Here is a 21,784-nt window from a genome sequence, read left to right as displayed (position 1 = left end):
CTGTTTAAAAGGTTACTGAAACACCCACTGCAAGTGGGAAATAGCAGACCCCTCCTCCCGCTTCCTTTGCATATGAAAAGACACTTTACACAAACAGAAGCAAGCTGGAGTAGGTATACGTCAGTATTCTCCAAAAACTTTGGGGCTTGGTTAGGAGTCTGAAAATCAGAGCAATGTTATTTAAAAATAAGCCAAACTATCCATTTAAAAAAAAAAAAAATAATAAAACTGTATGGGCTATATAAATGGATCATATACAAAACATTTATGCAAAGAAAAATCTAGTGTATAATATCCCTTTAAGTGTCCCTTTAACAGTGTAAAAAAGTTGTGCTTTTCTGGGACCACTCATAGGCACTTGATATGTTTTTTTTAAATTATTAAAGTTAAGGATAATATGTTTTAAATTTTGTTGATAAGGATCTTGAAAGCAGTCACTTAGGGCCCGCCTCTAGTGTGAGCTATATAATGGCTAGTCATTGAAACATGGCACTTAGTGTATCTGCAGCGTGGATGGAGGTGGAAGGTATGTTATTTTTTAGCTGTTAATGGTATTGTTTACTGTTTGTTATTTTCTCTTTTCTTTTTTGTGTCTTTGGTTTTGAGCAAATTAATTGTATCTATTTGTTCTATAAGGCATGTTTAATCACATTTGATAAATTATGTTTTTCACTTTAAAGGGACAAGTGGTACTCACAAATGTTTTAGAGTCCTTTGTTTTGTTTTTTAAAAATGGATGTTCTTGTGCTGAATTAGTCAACTTTATAGTTGTCCCTATCTGCCAGTGAGCAAAAGAAGCCTAGGTATTAGTTGAACACTATTTTATTGTAGCTTACATTTAACAGCTTTTCCTTAAAGGGACATAAACGTTTAAATGAAAAACTTTTATGATTCAAATAGAGCAGGTAATTTTAAGAGACTTTGAAATGTACGTCAGTTATAAATTTACTTAGTTTTCTTTGTATTTTTTAATGAAAAGCCTACTTAGGTAGGGTCATGAGCAGCAATGCACTACTGAGAGCTAGTTGGTGTTGAAAACAAGTCATCTTAAAGGGACATTCCGGTCAAAATTTAAATGCACATAGATTAATTACATCTTTGAATAGAAACATATTTGCAATATACTTGTATTGGCAAACATGCTTCTAGTAAAAGTTATCACTGTTTTAGTGTTAGCATTTGTCTCTGCATGTGCATGTGAAGCATAGCTAGATATTGTCACTGCACCTACATTATAAATATTGCAGCTGTTTAGATAATCAGTGGGGCTTGTATCTTGTCAGCGATTAAGAAATTGAGTCATTACCAGATGGTACATGCACCTTAGGCTCTCTGAGCAAGTGCTGTGTTTAAAATGCTGGTGCACGGTGCATACTTAAATACACTTTTGAAACAGCTATAGCTTTTATTAGAAGCATTTTAGCTAATGCATGTATATTACAAAACTCCTTCTGTTCATTACCGGAATGCACCCATGTGGTTTCCAATTTTGGGTGGAATATCCCTTTAAGTTAATGAATAACTAATATCAGATCTGGGCTAACCACAAGACATATAAAATATAGTGCCTATTAACAACAAATATATAAAAATTATACTTCTTGGTGGCTTTGCTCACTAACCCAGGGAATTATTTCCTTGTTAAAATAAATTTACCACTCTTTCTGTGTATGCCCCATCCCTGAAAACGTATATATATTCATAATGTGTTAATGAAGTATTGCGTTAAGCACATTAGAAGCAAAGTTATCAAGGTACAGAAGTGTGTATAAATGATTAGTAGTGGTATCCTGACTACAGTTCCCTAGAGCTCTGTCTCATATTGATCAGGAAGTTGTAGTCAGTCAATAGTGTATATTTAGCTGTAAAACATTTGTAAAATAGTATAAGTTGGTGCAAATGATGGGAAAAATAACAACACATATATATTTAATAAGATTTAAGACTTATGACTTTCAAAGTCTTGGCATGTGGCCTCATTCAAATTTGTATTGCATATCACATAGTGAACCTCTAGTTTAGTAATGGGGGGGGTTCAGAGATTCTAGGTTTTCTGTGTTAAGAGGAGGTAAAGTAATATTTTGCCCAAATTTAATTTTATTCTCATGATTTATCTCTACTGAGGAGTAAATTCCTTTGAAAAAAAAAAAGGACAAATTCACTTCTAATTTCATCAGAATTTTTCTAATCTCTTATTTCTTAATTTGCAAGATATAGTTATAGTTTTATAAAGATAGGATTGATTCTATTTATCATATTCACGCCATTTGAAAATTAATATTAGTAAAAAGAAAGCGAGGAAAAATATCGCATCTGGAAAGATCTTTTTTTTTAATCACTTCAGGAGAGGATGAAAGATATTATTGTATGGTCCGAGATTAGGAATTCCCCAATCTTTTTCTCAGGATTAACCAAAAATGTTATCTGAGACCAAAAAGAAATCAATACGTGAGAAGGACTTATATAATTTTGATTCACAGGTATTCGCCAAGGGTTCTGTTTATGCCAAATATCTTTAAAATTATTAAGGCGTTTTATAACATTTTGAGAGGCTTTATGTTTTTTTTAGTTGTCTTTGCCTTATTATTATTATTTATGAAGTGTAATCTGTCTAAATTATTAAAAACCATATTAAAATCCCCTGCCATAATGAAGTTAGAGCCTACAAAGTCATACAACTTATTCATTCCAAAAATCTTTATCTATCTTATTTGGACCATATACATGTGCAATCTATCTTCTAGGTCGTCTAATTTATTATTCAGTTTAAGCATATTATGTTCCTGTTTTATAAGTGAGTCTTCTATAATCAGATATTCTATTCTCCGCTTCAGATAGCCTATAGGTACATTTTTTTCATCTCTGAAGAGAATAACATAATTTATGTAAGAACTTACCTGATAAATTCATTTCTTTCATATTAGCAAGAGTCCATGAGCTAGTGACGTATGGGATATACATTCCTACCAGGAGGGGCAAAGTTTCCCAAACCTCAAAATGCCTATAAATACACCCCTCACCACACCCACAAATCAGTTTAACGAATAGCCAAGAAGTGGGGTGATAAGAAAAAAGTGCGAAGCATAAATATAAGGAATTTGAATAATTGTGCTTTATACAAAAAAATCATAACCACCACAAAAAAAGGGTGGGCCTCATGGACTCTTGCTAATATGAAAGAAATTAATTTATCAGGTAAGTTCTTACATAAATTATGTTTTCTTTCATGTAATTAGCAAGAGTCCATGAGCTAGTGACGTATGGGATAATGACTACCCAAGATGTGGATCTTCCACGCAAGAGTCACTAGAGAGGGAGGGATAAAATAAAGACAGCCAATTCCGCTGAAAAAAATCCACACCCAAAAATAAAGTTTAAATCTCATAAAGAAAAAAACTGAAAATATAAGCAGAAGATTCAAACTGAAACAGCTGCCTGAAGTACTTTTCTACCAAAGACAGCTTCAGAAGAAGAAAACACATCAAAATGGTAGAATTTAGTAAAAGTATGCAAAGAAGACCAAGTTGCTGCTTTGCAAATCTGATCAACCGAAGCATCATTCCTAAACGCCCAGGAAGTAGAAACTGACCTAGTAGAATGAGCTGTAATCCTTTGAGGCGGAGTTTTACCCGACTCGACATAAGCATGATGAATTAAAGATTTCAACCAAGATGCCAAAGAAATGGCAGAGGCCTTCTGACCTTTCCTAGAACCGGAAAAGATAACAAATAGACTAGAAGTCTTTCGGAAATTCTTAGTAGCTTCAACATAATATTTCAAAGCTCTAACTACATCCAAAGAATGCAATGATTTCTCCTTAGAATTCTTAGGATTAGGACATAATGAAGGAACCACAATTTCTCTACTAATGTTGTTAGAATTCACAACCTTAGGTAAAAATTTAAAAGAAGTTCGCAACACCGCCTTATCCTGGTGAAAAACCAGAAAAGGAGACTCACAAGAAAGAGCAGATAATTCAGAAACTCTTCTGGCAGAAGAGATGGCCAAAAGGAACAAAACTTTCCAAGAAAGTAATTTAATGTCCAATGAATGCATAGGTTCAAACGGAGGAGCTTGAAGAGCCCCCAGAACCAAATTCAAACTCCAAGGAGGAGAAATTGATTTAATGACAGGTTTTATACGAACCAAAGCTTGTACAAAACAATTAATATCTGGAAGATTAGCAATCTTTCTGTGAAAAAGAACAGAAAGAGCAGAGATTTGTCCTTTCAAGGAACTTGCAGACAAACCTTTATCCAAACCATCCTGAAGAAACTGCAAAATTCTCGGAATTCTAAAAGAATGCCAGGAAAAATGATGAGAAAGACACCAAGAAATGTAAGTCTTCCAGACTCTATAATAAATCTCCCTAGATACAGATTTACGAGCCTGTAACATAGTATTAATCACAGAGTCAGAGAAACCTCTTTGACTAAGAATCAAGCGTTCAATCTCCATACCTTTAAATTTAAGGATTTGAGATCCTTATGGAAAAAAGGACCTTGCGACAGAAGGTCTGGTCTTAACGGAAGAGTCCACGGTTGGCAAGAAGCCATCCGGACAAGATCCGCATACCAAAACCTGTGAGGCCATGCTGGAGCTACCAGCAGAACAAACGAGCATTCCTTCAGAATCTTGGAGATTACTCTTGGAAGAAGAACTAGAGGCGGAAAGATATAGGCAGGATGATACTTCCAAGGAAGTGACAATGCATCCACTTCCGCTTGAGGATCCCTGGATCTGGACAGATACCTGGGAAGTTTCTTGTTTAGATGAGAGGCCATCAGATCTATTTCTGGAAGTCCCCACATTTGAACAATCTGAAGAAATATCTCTGGGTGAAGAGACCATTCGCCCGGATGTAACGTTTGGCGACTGAGATAATCCGCTTCCCAATTGTCTATACCTGGGATATGAACCGCAGAAACTAGACAGGAGCTGGATTCCACCCAAACCAGAATTCGAGATACTTCTTTCATAGCCAGAGGACTGTGAGTCCCTCCTTGATGATTGATGTATGCCACAGTTGTGACATTGTCTGTCTGAAAACAAATGAACGATTCTCTCTTTAGAAGAGGCCAAGACTGAAGAGCTCTGAAAATTGCACGGAGTTCCAAAATATTGATCAGTAATCTCACCTCCTGAGATTCCCAAACCCCTTGTGCTGTCAGAGACCCCCACACAGCTCCCCAACCTGTAAGACTTGTATCTGTTGAAATTACAGTCCAGGTCGGAAGAACAAAAGAAGCCCCCTGAACTAAACGATGGTGATCTGTCCACCACATCAGAGAGTGTCGTACAATCGGTTTTAAAGATATTAATTGAGATATCTTTGTGTAATCCCTGCACCACTGGTTCAGCATACAGAGCTGAAGAGGTCGCATGTGAAAACGAGCAAAGGGGATCGCGTCCGATGCAGCAGTCATAAGACCTAGAATTTCCATGCATAAGGCTAACGAAGGGAATGATTGTGACTGAAGGTTTCAACAAGCTGATATCAATTTTAGACGTCTCTTGTCTGTCAAAGATAGAGTCATGGACACTGAATCTATCTGGAAACCTAAAAAGGTTACCCTTGTCTGAGGAATCAATGAACTTTTTGGTAAATTGATCCTCCAACCATGATCTTGAAGAAACAACACAAGTCGATTCGTATGAGATTCTGCTAAATGTGAAGACTGAGCAAGTACCAAGATATCGTCCAAATAAGGAAATACCACAATACCCTGTTCTCTGATTACAGACAGAAGGGCACCGAGAACCTTTGTAAAAATTCTTGGAGCTGTTGCTAGGCCAAACGGCAGAGCCACAAACTGGTAATGCTTGTCTAGGAAAGAGAATCTCAGAAACTGATAGTGATCTGGATGAATCGGAATATGCAGATATGCATCCTGTAAATCTATTGTAGACATATAATGCCCCTGCTGAACAAAAGGCAGGATAGTCCTTACAGTTACCATTTTGAATGTTGGTATCCTTACATAACGATTCAATATTTTTAGATCCAGAACTGGTCTGAAGGAATTCTCCTTCTTTGGTTCAATGAAGAGATTTGAATAAAACCCCAGCCCCTGTTCCAGAACTGGAACTGGCATAATTACTCCAGCCAACTCTAGATCTGAAACACATTTCAGAAATGCTTGAGCCTTCACTGGGTTTACTGGGACACGGGAAAGAAAAAATCTCTTTGCAGGAGGCCTTATCTTGAAGCCAATTCTGTACCCTTCTGAAACAATGTTCTGAATCCAAAGATTGTGAACGGAATTGATCCAAATTTCTTTGAAAAAACGTAATCTGCCCCCTACCAGCTGAGCTGGAATGAGGGCCGCACCTTCATGTGGACTTAGGAGCTGACTTTGATTTTCTAAAAGGCTTGGATTTATTCCAGACTGGAGATGGCTTCCAAACTGATACCGCTCCTGAGGATGAAGGATCAGGCTTTTGTTCCTTGTTGTGACGAAAGGAACGAAAACGATTATTAGACCTAAATTTACCTTTAGATTTTTTATCCTGTGGTAAAAAAGTTCCTTTCCCTCCAGTAACAGTTGAGATAATAGAATCCAACTGGGAACCAAATAATTTATTACCCTGGAAAGAAAGGGAAAGCAGAGTAGACTTAGAAGACATATCAGCATTCCAAGTTTTAAGCCATAAAGCTCTTCTAGCTAAAATAGCTAGAGACATATACCTGACATCAACTCTAATGATATCAAAGATGGCATCACAAATAAAATTATTAGCATGTTGAAGAAGAATAATAATGCTATGAGAATTATGATCTGTTACTTGTTGCGCTAAAGCTTCTAACCAAAAAGTTGAAGCTGCAGCAACATCCGCTAAAGATATAGCAGGTCTAAGAAGATTACCTGAACACAAATAAGCTTTTCTTAGAAAGGATTCAATTTTCCTATCTAAAGGATCCTTAAAGGAAGTACCATCTGCCGTAGGAATAGTAGTACGCTTAGCAAGAGTAGAGACAGCCCCATCAACCTTAGGGATTTTGTCCCAAAACTCTAATCTGTCAGATGGCACAGGATATAATTGCTTAAAACGTTTAGAAGGAGTAAATGAATTACCCAAATTATTCCATTCCCTGGAAATTACTTCAGAAATAGCACCAGGGACAGGAAAAACTTCTGGAATAACTACAGGAGATTTAAAAACCTTATCTAAACGTTTAGATTTAGTATCAAGAGGACCAGAATCCTCAATTTCTAATGCAATTAGGACTTCTTTAAGTAAAGAACGAATAAATTCCATTTTAAATAAATATGAAGATTTATCAGCATCAACCTCTGAGACAGAATCCTCTGAACCAGAAGAACCATTATCAGAATCAGAATGATGTTCATTTAAAAATTCATCTGAAAAATGAGAAGTTTTAAAAGACTTTTTACGTTTACTAGAAGGAGGAATAACAGACATAGCCTTCTTAATGGATTTAGAAACAAAATCTCTTATGTTATCAGGAACACTCTGAGTATTAGATGTTGACGGAACAGCAACAGGTAATGTAACAGTACTAAAGGAAATATTATCTGCATTAACAAGTTTGTCATGACAAACAGTACAAACAGCTGGAGGAACAGATACCATAAGTTTACAGCAGATACACTTAGCTTTGGTAGCTCCAGCACCAGGCAGCGATTTTCCAGAAGTATCTTCTGACTCAGTTTCAACGTGGGACATCTTGCAATATGTAATAGAAAAAACAACATATAAAGCAAAATTGATCAAATTCCTTAAATGACAGTTTCAGGAATGGGAAAAAATGCCAGTGAACAAGCTTCTAGCAACCAGAAGCAATAAATAATGAGACTTAAATAATGTGGAGACAATAGTGACGCCCATATTTTTTTAGCGCCAAAAAAGATGCCCACATTATTTGGCGCCTAAATGCTTTTGGCGCCAAAAATGACGCCACATCCGGAACGCCTACACTTTTGGCGCAAAAAAAACGTCAAATGACGCAACTTCCGGCGACACGTATGACGCCGGAAACGGAAAAAAAATTTTGCGCCAAAAAAGTCCGCGCCAAGAATGACGCAATAAAATGAAGCATTTTCAGCCCCGCGAGCCTAACAGCCCACAGGGAAAAAGTCAAATTTTAAGGTAAGAAAAAATGATTTATTCATATGCATTATCCCAAATATGAAACTGACTGTCTGAAATAAGGAACGTTGAACATCCTGAGTCAAGGCAAATAAATGTTTGAATACATATATTTAGAACTTTATAAAAAAGTGCCCAACCATAGCTTAGAGTGTCACAGAAAATAAGACTTACTTACCCCAGGACACTCATCTACATGTTTGTAGGGACACTCATCTACATGTTTGTAGAAAGCCAAACCAGTACTGACACGAAAATCAGTAGAGGTAATGGTATATATATGAGTATATCGTCGATCTGAAAAGGGAGGTAAGAGATGAATCTCTACGACCGATAACAGAGAACCTATGAAATAGACCCTGTAGAAGGAGATCATTGAATTCAAATAGGCAATACTCTCCTCACATCCCTCTGACATTCACTGCACGCTGAGAGGAAAACCGGGCTCCAACCTGCTGCGGAGCGCATATCAACGTAGAATCTAGCACAAACTTACTTCACCACCTCCATAGGAGGCAAAGTTTGTAAAAACTGATTTGTGGGTGTGGTGAGGGGTGTATTTATAGGCATTTTGAGGTTTGGGAAACTTTGCCCCTCCTGGTAGGATTGTATATCCCATACGTCACTAGCTCATGGACTCTTGCTAATTACATGAAAGAAAAAGCCAATTCATTTCTTATTTGCTCAAATTGTGGAAGTAATAGGTTAATTACTTGTTTAGAGATTTCTGAGATGTCTGTATTGCTTAGGTTAATAGTACCTAAATACATTCTAGCCTCTGCTATAGTGTCAAAACTATTTCTATTTTTTTCTCTTTATTTTTGACTGGCATTGCTGATGATTTGTTTGATAGAAACCTTTCCACATATAATTAGTCGCTATATATACTGTATATATATCTAAAAAGAAAAGAGAAAAAAAAAGTACAGACAGATATCACACCAATATTTCCTAGTGATGGTGAGCATATACTTGTGATAGATTTACCTGTTCCTATGCTGTGCTTTGTGAAATGTATCATATATTAAAGACAATGGGGCATATTTATCAAGGTCTGGCGGACCTGATCCGACACTGCGGATCAGGTCCGCCAGACCTCACTGAATACGGCGAGCAATACACTTGCTGTATTCAGCATTGCACCAGCAGCTCACAAGAGCTGCTGGTGCAACGCCGCCCCCTGCAGACTCGCGGCCAATGGGCTGCCAACAGGGGGCTGTCAATCAACCCGATCGTACTCGATCGGGTTGTATTGTGGCGATGTCTGTCCGCCTGCTCAGAGCAGGCGGACAGGTTATGGAGCGGCTGTCTTTGTGACCACTTCTTCATAACTGCTGTTTCTGGCGAGTCTGCAGGGGCCGTCAAGCTCCATACAGAGCTTGTTAAATAGAGCCCAATATGTGTGTAGTGGTTAAATGTGTTCACAAGCAGTTAATAGCAGCTACTATTCTAAAGCTACCTGCATCTCCTAACTCGGGAAATAGATAATATATATTTTTTTTTTTTATTTTTTTTTAAGAATTTGTGATTATGTGAGCGTTATTCAATGTATATATACGTAAATTTAAATTAAGAAAAGAGAAATGGCTTTTCTTTATATCTCCAGCTTACAGAGGCTTAAAGTGATACTAAACTAAAAAAAAAATTCATGATTCAGATAGAGCATGCAATTTTAAGTAACTTTCTAATTTACTCCTCTTATCCATTTTTCTTCATTCTCTTGGTATCTTTATTTTAAAAAAGCAGAAATATAAGCTTTAGCAGACGTCCCATTTTTGGCTCAGCACCATGGATAGCGCTTGCTAATTCATGGCTACATTTAGCCACCAATCAACAAGCTCAACCTAGGTGCTGAACTAAAAATGGTCCAGCTTTTAAGCTTTTATTCCTGCTTTTCAAATAAAGAAACCAAGAGATCAAAGAAAAAAATGATAATAGGAGTAATTAGAACGTTTCTTAAAATTGCATGCTCTATCTGAATCATGAAATAAAAAAAATGGGTTTAGTATCCCTTTAATGATAGCAACCCTTTTCCTGACTGCAATAATTACATATGCATTATCCTTAGCATAGGCAGATTTGTTGAAGTGGCCTCTCAGTGATAGAAAAAAAAAAAAACACATTTAAAAGTTACCTAAAAATGGTTAGATTATATTTTTTTAAAATTCAGTTTTGTACAAATTTGTTTTTGTATTTTAAAGAGCTTTTCTAAATAAAAGTTATATTAAAAAAATGGTTAGATTATGGGAAAAATCTCTGATGTGAATATATTTTCTACTTTCTATATTAAATATCTAGACTAACATTTGAATTTATCTGAATTTATAAAATTTCACATTTTTGAGAGGTAAATGTGGGGATGTAATTAGAAATGTATGTTGTATATATAGGGGCTGCATTATCAAGCTCCGAATGGAGCTTGATGCCTCTGTTTCCACGCGAGCCTTCAGTCTTAAGACTGCTGCTCCATGGGGTCAATTCATCAACCTCCGTATGGAGCTTGATGCCCCGTGTTTAAAGACTGCTGCTCCGATGGAATATGATTGGGTTGATTGACATCGACTGCTAGCGGCCAATTGGCTGTGAATCTGCAGGGGGCGGCATTGCACCAACAGTTCGTATCATGTCCGCTCGCACATGAATAAATTGACCCCCATAACTGTTCCGCCTGTTCTAAGGCTGCACACATCAATCCGCCCGATCCTATACAATCGGGCTGATTAACACCCCCTGCTAGCGGCCGATTGGCTGTGAATCTGCAGGGGGCGGCATTGCACAAGCAGTTCGTATCATGTCCGCTCGCACATGAATAAATTGACCCCCATAACTGTTCCGCCTGCTCTGAGGCTGCAGACATCAATCCGCCCGATCCTATACAATCGGGCTGATTAACACCCCCTGCTAGCGGCCGATTGGCTGTGAATCTGCAGGGGGCGGCATTGCACAAGCAGTTCGTATCATGTCAGCTCGCACATGAATAAATTGACCCCCATAACTGTTCCGCCTGCTCTGAGGCTGCAGACATCAATCCGCCAGATCCTATACAATCGGGCTGATTAAAGGGACATGAAAGCCAATTTTTTTCTTTCATGATGTAGACAGAGCATACAATTATAAACAACTTTCTAATTTACTTCTTTTAGCTATTTTGCTTCATTCTCTTGATATTCTTTGCTGAAAAGCATATGTAGATATGCTTAGTAGCTGCTGATTGGTAGCTGCACATAGATGCCTCCTCTGATTGGTTCATCGTGTGCATTGCTATTTCTTCATTAAAGTATATCTAAAGAATGAAGCAAATTAGGTAATAGAAGTAAATTGGAATGTTGTTTAAAATTATGTTCTCTACCTTAATCATGAAAGAAAATGTTTGGGTATAGTGTCCCTTTAACACCCCCTGCTAGCGGCCGATTGGCTGTGAATCTGCAGGGGGCGGCATTGCACAAGCAGTTCACAAGAACTGCTTGTGCAATGATAAATGCCGACAGTGTATCCAAAATTGTTATTGTCTAAAAAGATAGATAATGCCTTTTATTACCAAGTTTTTATTATTATCAGGTATTTGTAGAGCGCCAACAGATTCCGCTTAACTAACAGTTGTATTAATACACTTTTTACCTCTGTGATTACCTTGTATCTAAGCCCTTTCTGACAGCCCCCTGATCACATGACATTTTATTTATTATCTATTGACTTGCATTTTATCCAATTAGTGCAGTGTCTGCCACAAACCACGGGAGTTAGCACAATGTTATCTATATGGCTTACATGAACTAGCTCTCCCCTGTTGTGAAAAGCAAATAAAAAAGTATGTTATAGAGCATGATAGGCTGTCTATAATGGCTTAGCAACAGGCAGAAATGTAGAGGTTTAATTGTTATAAAGTATATTAATATAACAATGTTTGTTTTGCAAAGCTGAGGAATGTGTAGTAAAGCTGTTATCTGTCTTTTTAAACAATAACAATTCTGATGTAGACTGTCCCTTTAACTTTTATTAAAATCAATTAAAATGAGTTACAGGTATACCCCGCTCATACAGCGGGTTAGGGACCGGAGCCCCGCTGTAAAGTGAAAACCGCCTTAAAGTGAAACCAGGCAGTTTTAGCTTTCTTTTCACTTGCCAGTGTGTTTAAAAACTTAAAAACATGTTTAAACTAACCTATATTAGAGGTGCAATAGGGGCTAAGTTTAGTTTAACACTAGCACAGCACAGTATTCAATAAATACTATACCTGTAAAATAGTGACAATTACTGTAGTAAAATTTGCCAGACTATAACACTGAGACACAGATTGCACTGTAATGCTGTAAACAGAGTGAACTGCACATAACAAAATGGTGCCAGTCACTTTTCTCGCAATCTCACGAAGATTACAGCACTGTTTCAAATATTTGGAAGTTGAACTTCAGCTCCACAAAGCGCTGTATTAGCGAAGCGCTGTAAAGTGAAGCGCTGTAAAGTGAGGTATACCTGTATTAGTAGTTATATACTGAGTAGAAATCATAATAACCAATTTTTAATTAGTTTTAATAAAAGTTAAGTTTTACCACACATCTCTTCATATTTTTGGATTAAAGAATTTTCATTGCAATTATTGCATTGGTACCTACAGTATGTGGTGCTAATTGTTGCAGAGTGTTATCTATGTACACACTGGTTACACCCAATTCTCTCAACCTGTCTTTGAAACCCAATAGTTTAGAGAAGAACACCAACAAAGGGCCAGATTACTAGTGGAGCGCTATATAGCGCTTTCACTCGCACGCCAACTGTGCTAGAAGTTTTTGCACGTGTCGGGTTGCGCTTGTATTACAGGTTGAAAGTAAAAAGTTATCGCTTGTGCTCTTACCTGATGCACGCTAACTTATTTCCCCATAGAAGTCAATGAAGCAAAAAAAGTAGAAAAAAAAAACTAACACCCCACTCGTGTGCTAACCCGAACACATATTCTTAAATGCGCTAACCCACATAAAAATATTAATATTTCCTATTCCAATGTTCTTCACATAGATTAATATGTTCTATTTATTCTTAAATACATATTTCTAAATATATCTGATGGTAATTTGGTACAATATACTGTATATCTATACTTATAGATCTATATGATTATATATAGGTATATCTATATCTATCTATATATATATATATATATATATATATATATATATATATATATATATTTAAAAAATACATAGAACAGATTCTGCATTGGAATGTGAAATATTTACAGTAAATACACATTATAACACTTTTAAATATGATTATTACATAAATATACTTTCTTATGTTTATACATATATAGGCATCAATATATATATATATATATATATATATATATATATATATATATATATATTTAGACATGTATATGTATGTATCTCTTTATTAAAGCCCTTTCCCTGCCTTTTTTTTTTCTAACACCTGAGATCTCATATCTTTGAGCTTTTATCACTTTTGCGTGCAATATCTTAAGAAATGTTTTATTAGATGGTATTATTGTGAGAGTAACTGTACTTTGTTGTTTTTTAGGTGTGTTTTGTGATACTTTTTTAGTTTTGTGAAACATTTAACCACAGCTCTGAGGTTGCGGTAATCATTCATAAAAAAAAATACTCTGGATTTATTGCTTATGTAAATCAGGCAGCACAATTTACACTTTTTTTTTTACACATCAAAAACATTTCAGGGATACAGTGTTACACCTCTTTAGAAAATGTGGTGGATTCTGTGTTACTGCTTTCATTTGCTTTGGATTGAACCATATTGTCTGAATTGCAAACAATTTTTCCAATTTTCTTATCAGCTAAACTAAATTTAAAATTTTGAACATTATTTTGTCTGCGCAGGAAGCTGCAGAGGTTAAATCACTCAGGCCTAGATTTAGAGTTGGGCGGTAGCCGTCAAAACCAGCGTTAGAGGCTCCTAACGCTGGTTTTTACCGCCCGCTGGTATTTGGAGTCAGTCAGGAAAGGGTCTAACGCTCACTTTGCAGCCGCGACTTTTCCATACCGCAGATCCCCCTACGCCATTTGCGTATCCTATCTTTTTAATGGGATCTTTCTAACGCCGGTATTTAGAGTCATGGCTGAAGTGAGCGTTAGAAATCTAACGACAAAACTCCAGCCGCAGAAAAAAGTCAGTAGTTAAGAGCTTTCTGGGCTAACGCCGGTTTATAAAGCTCTTAACTACTGTGCTCTAAAGTACACTAACACCCATAAACTACCTATGTACCCCTAAACCGAGGTCCCCCCACATCGCCACCACTCTATTCAAAATTTTTAACCCCTAATCTGCCGCTCCGTACACCGCCGCCAGCTACGTTATCCCTATGTACCCCTAATCTGCTGCCCCTAACATCGCCGACCACTATGTTATATTTATTAACCCCTAATCTGCCGCCCCCGCTATCGCTGACACCTGCATATTATTATTAACCGCTAATCTGCCGCTCCGTACACCGCTGCAACCTACATTATACCTATGTACCCCTAATCTGCTGCCCCTAACACCGCCGACCCCTATATTATATTTATTAACCCCTAATCTGCCCCCCACAACGTCGCCTCCACCTACCTACAATAATTAACCCCTAATCTGCCGACCGGATCTCACCGCTACTATAATAAATGTATTAACCCCTAAAGCTAAGTCTAACTCTAACCCTAACACCCCCCTAACTAAAATATAATTTAAATCTAACAAAATAAATTAACTATCATTAAATAAATTATTCCTATTTAAAGCTAAATACTTACCTGTAAAATAAACCCTAATATAGCTACAATATAAATTATAATTATATTGTAGCTATTTTAGGATTAATATTTATTTTACAGGCAACTTTGTAATTATATTAACCAGGTACAATAGCTATTGAATAGTTAATAACTATTTAATAGTTCCAAGCAAAAAAAAGATCCAGCGAACTCGGGCTTCAAACAAGGGGTGAGTTTATTGAAATCACAAATTCAATAAATTCCAACACAGTGAAAACCAAAAAACACTTAAATGAGGGTGGTAAAAAATGAATGAAAAGAGCTAGTAATTGCGCTGTGACCTTAGGCTACCAGTCGGTCTTACGCGTTTCGGCTGGAAAATTTAGCCTTAATCATAGACCTCAAAGTGTAGCCTGTGTTATGCCTTAAGAACTATTCTAGTGATAACCAAGGATAAACAGCTGGGGTCACAGTGCAATTAATTAATGTTAGCAACAGGCTGATTGGAAGACAATTTATTTCATTTAAAGGAGTGGTATGTTAAAACATTTTTCTGTTTTTGTATTAGATATGCTGATAGATTGACTGCAATGTGTATACATAACCACATTTCCATGTTGAACTGCAGTGCTCTTTTCCTTGTAGGATTTGTTATACAAATAGGAAAATGTTAACTATCACTTTTAATCCTTATAAGTGAGCAATCCCTGGAATAACTTGAAAACCAGAGTATTCAAAACAGGATAACATAAATAACATAGCTTATATGTAATTCAACATCATTGTATGTAAATTTTGTAATGACATTACTCTTTACCTATATATGTGCATATCTATATCCCAATTATTTAAAATCCTTCACTGTAATAGTTACCTAGTTAAAATAATTACAAAATTACCTGTAAAATAAATCCTAACCTAAGTTACAATTAAACCTAACACTACACTATCAATAAATTAATTAAATACAATACCTACAAATAAATACAATGAAATAAACTAACTAAAGTACAAAAAATAATAAAGAACTAAGTTACAAAAAATAAAAAAATATTTACAAACATTAGAAAAATATTACAACAATTTTAAACTAATTACACCTACTCTAAGCCCCCTAATAAAATAACAAAGCCCCCCAAAATAAAAAAATGCCCTACCCTATTCTAAATTAAAAAAGTTCAAAGCTCTTTTACCTTACCAGCCCTGAAAAGGGCCCTTTGCGGGGCATGCCCCAAAGAATTCAGCTCTTTTGCCTGTAAAAAAAAACATACAATACCCCCCTCCCCAACATTACAACCCACCACCCACATACCCCTAATCTAACCCAAACCCCCCGTAAATAAACCTAACACTAAGTCCCTGAAGATCTTCCTACCTTATCTTCACCATGCCGGGTTCACCGATCGATCCAGAAGAGCTCCTCCGATGTCTTGATCCAAGCCCAAGCGGGGGGCTGAAGATGTCCATGATTCGACTGAAGTCTTCATCCAAGCGGGAGCTGAAGAGGTCCATGATCCGGCTGAAGTCTTCTATCAAGCGGCATCTTCAATCTTCTTTCTTCCGGATCCATGTTCATCCCGCCGACGCGGAACATCCATCTTCACCGACGACTTCCCGACGAATGACGTTTCCTTTAAGGGACGTCATCCAAGATGGCGTCCCTCGAATTCCGATTGGCTGATAGGATTCTATCAGCCAATCAGAATTAAGGTAGGAAAATTCTGATTGGCTGATGGAATCAGCCAATCAGAATCAAGTTCAATCCGATTGGCTGATCCGATCAGCCAATCAGATTGAGCTTGCATTCTATTGGCTGTTCCGATCAGCCAATAGAATGCGAGCTCAATCTGATTGGCTGATCGGATCATTTTTTTATTTTGGGAGGCTTTGTTATTTTATTAGGGGGCTTAGAGTAGGTGTAATTAGTTTAAAATTGTTGTAATATTTTTCTAATGTTTGTAAATATTTTTTTATTTTTTGTAACTTAGTTCTTTTTTATTTTTTGTACTTTAGTTAGTTTATTTCATTGTATTTATTTGTAGGTATTGTATTTAATAAATTTATTGATAGTGTAGTGTTAGGTTTAATTGTAACTTAGGTTAGGATTTATTTTACAGGTAATTTTGTAATTATTTTAACTAGGTAACTATTAAATAGTTATTAACTATTTAATAGCTATTGTACCTGGTTAATATAATTACAAAGTTGCCTGTAAAATAAATATTAATCCTAAAATAGCTATAATATAATTATAATTTATATTGTAGCTATATTAGGGTTTATTTTACAGGTAAGTATTTAGCTTTAAATACGAATAATTTATTTAATAATAGTTAATTTATTTAGTTAGATTTAAATTATATTTAAGTTAGGGGGGTGTTAGGGTTAGAGTTAGACTTAGCTTTAGGGGTTAATACATTTATTATAGTAGCGGTGAGATCCGGTAGGCAGATTAGGGGTTAATTATTGCAGGTAGGTGGAGGCGACGTTGTGGGGGGCAGATTAGGGGTTAATAAATATAGGGGTCGGCGGTGTTAGGGGCAGCAGATTAGGGGGTACATAGGTATAATGTAGGTTGCGGCGGTGTATGGAGCGGCAGATTAGGGGTTAATAATAATATGCAGGTGTCAGCGATAGCAGGGGCGGCAGATTAGGGGTTAATAAATATAATATAGGGGTCGGCGGTGTTAGGGGCAGCAGATTAGGGGTACATAGGTATTATGTAGGTTGCGGCGGTGTATGGAGCGGCAGATTAGGGGTTAATAATAATATGCAGGTGTCAGCGATAGCGGGGGCGGCAGATTAGGGGTTAACCCCTTAATGACCGAGGACGTGCAGGGTACGTCTTAAAAAAAAAGGCAGTTAACGCCTGAGGACGTACCCTGCACGTCCTCGGTGTGGAAAGCAGCTGGAAGCGATCCTGCTCGCTTCCAGCTGCTTTCCGGTTATTGCAGTGATGCCTCGATATGGAGGCATCCTGCAATAACCTTACATGGCCATCCGATGCAGAGAGAGCCACTCTGTGGCCCTCTCTGCACCGGACATCGATGGCCGGTATCGTTGGTGGGTGGGAGCCGACTTGGGAGGCGGGTGGGCGGCCATCGGTGTGCCGTGTGACGTCGAGGGGGGCGGGATCAGGCGCGGGACCGTCGGGGGCACGCACGGACGCGCGCGCATGCACGGAGGGTGGCGGGCGGGCGCGTGCACGGGGCGGGAGCGGGTGGGAACCGCTACACTACGGAAAGTGAATAAAAAGTAAAATGTTAAGTGGCCTAGGCACACCAAAAAAATAAACACTAAAAGAGATCGTGGAGGGGTGGGGGGTTGGTTTTTGTGTGGGGGGGAAGCTACACTACAGAAAAGTCTAAAAAATGTAAAACAAATACATTTTTTCTTCTAAACTGGGTACTGGCAGACAGCTGCCAGTACCCAAGATGGCGCCCATTAAGTTAGAGTGGGAGGGTTATAGAGCTGTTTGGGGGGGATCAGTGAGGTTGGGGGCTAAGGGGGGATAGTACACAACAGCATATGTAAATATGCTTTAAAAAAAAAAAAAACACCAAAAAATACAAATATAGCTTTTATTTTAGTACTGGCAGACTTTCTGCCAGTACTTAAGATGGCGGGGACAATTGTGGGGTGGGGGAGGGAAGAGAGCTGTTTGGGAGGGATCAGGGGGTCTGATGTTTCAGGTGGGAGGCTGAGCTCTACACTAAATCTAATATTAACCCTGCAAGCTCCCTACAAGCTACCTAATTAACCCCTTCACTGCTAGCCATAATACACGTGTGATGCGCAGCGGCATTTAGCAGCCTTCAAAATACCAAAAAGCAACGCCAAAGCCATATATGTCTGCTATTTCTGAACAAAGGGGATCCCAGAGAAGCATTTAGAACCATTTGTGCCATAATTGCACAAGCTGTTTGTAAATGATTTCAGTGAGAAACCTAAAATTTTGAAAAATTTTACGTTTTTTTTAATTTGATCGCATTTGGCGGTGAAATGGTGGCATGAAATATACCAAAATGGGCCTAGATCAATACTTGGGGTTGTCTACTACACTACACTAAAGCTAAAATTACCCCAAAAAGCTCCCTACATGCTCCCTAATTAACCCCTTCACTGCTGGGCATAATACACGTGTGGTGCGCAGTGGCATTTAGTGGCATTCTAATTACCAAAAAGCAACACCAAAGCCATATAAGTATGCTATTTCTGAACAAAGGGGATCCCAGAGAAGAATTTACAACCATTTGTGCCATAATTGCACAAGCTGTTTGTAAATAATTTCAGTGAGAAACCTAAAGTTTGTGAAAAAATTTGTGAAAAAGTGAACGATTTTTTTTATTTGATCGCATTTGGCGGTGAAATGGTGGCATGAAATATACCAAAATGGGCCTAGATCAATACTTTGGGATGTCTACTAAAAATATATATATACATGTCAATGGATATTCAGAGATTCCTGAAAGATATCAGGGTTCCAATGTAACTAGCGCTAATTTTGAAAAAAAAATGGTTTGGAAATAGCAAAGTGCTACTTGTATTTATTTCCCTATAACTTGCAAAAAAAGCAAAGAACATGTAAACATTGGGTATTTCTAAACTCAGCATAATATTTAGAAACTATTTAGCATGGGTGTTTTTTGGTGGTTGTAGATATGTAACAGATTTTGGGGGTCAAAGTTAGAAAAAGTGGGGTTTTTTTCAATTTTTCCTCATATTTTATAATTTTTTTTATAGTAAATTATAAGATATGATGAAAATATTGGTATCTTTAGAAAGTCCATTTAATGGCGAGAAAAATGGTATATAATATGTGTGGGTACAGTAAATGAGTAAGAGGAAAATTACAGCTAAACACAAACACCGCAAAAATGTAAAAATAGCCTTGGTCCCAAACGGACAGAAAATGGAAAAGTGCTGTGGTCATTAAGGGGTTAATAAATATAATATAGGGGTCGGCGGTGTTAGGGGCAGCAGATTAGGGGTACATAGGTATAATGTAGGTTGCAGCGGTGTACGGAGCGGCAGATTAGGGGTTAATAATAATATGCAGGGGTCAGCGATAGCGGGGGCGGCAGATTAGGGGTTAATAAATATAACATAGTGGTCGGCGATGTTAGGGGCAGCAGATTAGGGGTACATAGGGATAACGTAGCTGGCGGCGGTGTACGGAGCGGCAGATTAGGGGTTAATAATAATATGCAGGGGTCAGCGATAGCGGGGGCGGCAGATTAGGGGTTAATAAGTATAAGGTTAGGGGTGTTTAGACTCGGGGTTCATGTTAGGGTGTTAGGTGCAGACTTAGAAAGTGTTTCCCCATAGGAAACAATGTAGCTGCGTTAGGAGCTGAACGCTGCTTTTTTGCAGGCGTTAGGTTTTTTTTCAGCTCAAACAGCCCCATTGTTTCCTATGGGGAAATCGTGCACGAGCACGTTTTTGAAGCTGGCCGCGTCCGTAAGCAACGCTGGTATCTAGAGTTGCAGTGGCGGTAAATATGCTCTACGCTCCCTTTTTGGAGCCTAACGCAGCCCTTCTGTGAACTCTAAATACCAGCGGTATTTAAAAGGTGCGGGAGAAAAAAAGCCAGCGTAGCTAACGCACCCCTTTGGCCGCAGAACTCTAAATCTAGCCGATAGTTTGCAGAGAGCATTTAGTCTGTATATATGGGACAGGGGACATCCTAGAATAAACACATTTTGTATAGTCCAAGAACACAAGGTGGACCGGATGTCCCAAATACAGAAAGATATAGACAAGTTATCTTCTTGGGCAGGATAGTGGATTGGTGTGTTCATTATGATTTTAAACTATGGGTAGCGTTAGAACATAAAATAAATCACTGATTTCACCTAGGTGCATTTTGTTGGCATCAATATCCTAAGTTGATCTATTCCTGCCTTAAGAATCCCCTCACTAAAGAAACGCTGTCTGTTTGGGATAACGTATTTAAGACTAACTCGTATCTTACTACTAAACCTTCTCTGCTGACCTCCATAGTGGAAAATAGTGACTTCCCTTTTGGGAAATTCATACTTTGGAAATATATTGGAAGAAACCATTTACGTACAGAGGATAATAAACTTCTAACTCAAGGCGATTTATTAGATTAAGGATTTGAAACTATAGGCAAGTTCATCATTATATACACAAACATAAATATATATATATATATATATATATATATATATATATATATTTTTTTTTTATTGAGGTTTAAATCAGGGCACACATACATACTGTGTCATTAGAAGATCCACAAAAGGTTTATTACAAAACATATAACCAATAGGAAAAGAGAAAATATAATACAGGTCTATATGACATATTGTTAAAATATCGCTTGCCCATATGAACGGTATACCCCTAACTGATACATGGGGCTATTCTTGGACAAACATAAATATTTATTTATTTTTTCATTGAAATTTTTTATTGAGGTTTTCACATAGTTCAAACAAGTATATAAGTATACATATCTTCAAATCAAGACATTGCCTTGCTTAAAAAAAAAAAAATATAAAAAAAGAATTGCGGCGTACAAACAATAACTTGTAAATTATACCTGTATAGTAAGATGAAATATGTAAGAATATGTAATCTAGCGTCAATGATAAAATGAAGTACGTTTAAATGGAACCTCTTTTTTCTTGATAATAATAGAATTGGAGTAGCTACGTTACTGATCCCTAAAGGGACAGGTGGAGCGGTAATTAGATGGTAAATGGTAGCTAAAAGGCCACACTCGGGCCTATTTATAAGGGATAGGGTAAACCAGCAGACCAGAGCTGCCTTAAAATTAGGGGAGAGGGGGGGACGTGTCTAGGTGTTTTAAAGGTACCATGATATTATTATGATAAGATTTAATAGGATCTCTATCAGGCCTGTTATGCACAACCTCTGTAAGACATATCCCTAGAATAGATAATCAGCCCCCCCAAAAAATC

This window comes from Bombina bombina, chromosome 6 (genome assembly GCF_027579735.1).
Source record: "Bombina bombina isolate aBomBom1 chromosome 6, aBomBom1.pri, whole genome shotgun sequence".
Taxonomy (NCBI): domain Eukaryota; kingdom Metazoa; phylum Chordata; class Amphibia; order Anura; family Bombinatoridae; genus Bombina; species Bombina bombina.
Note: the sequence above shows the minus strand (reverse complement) of the source record.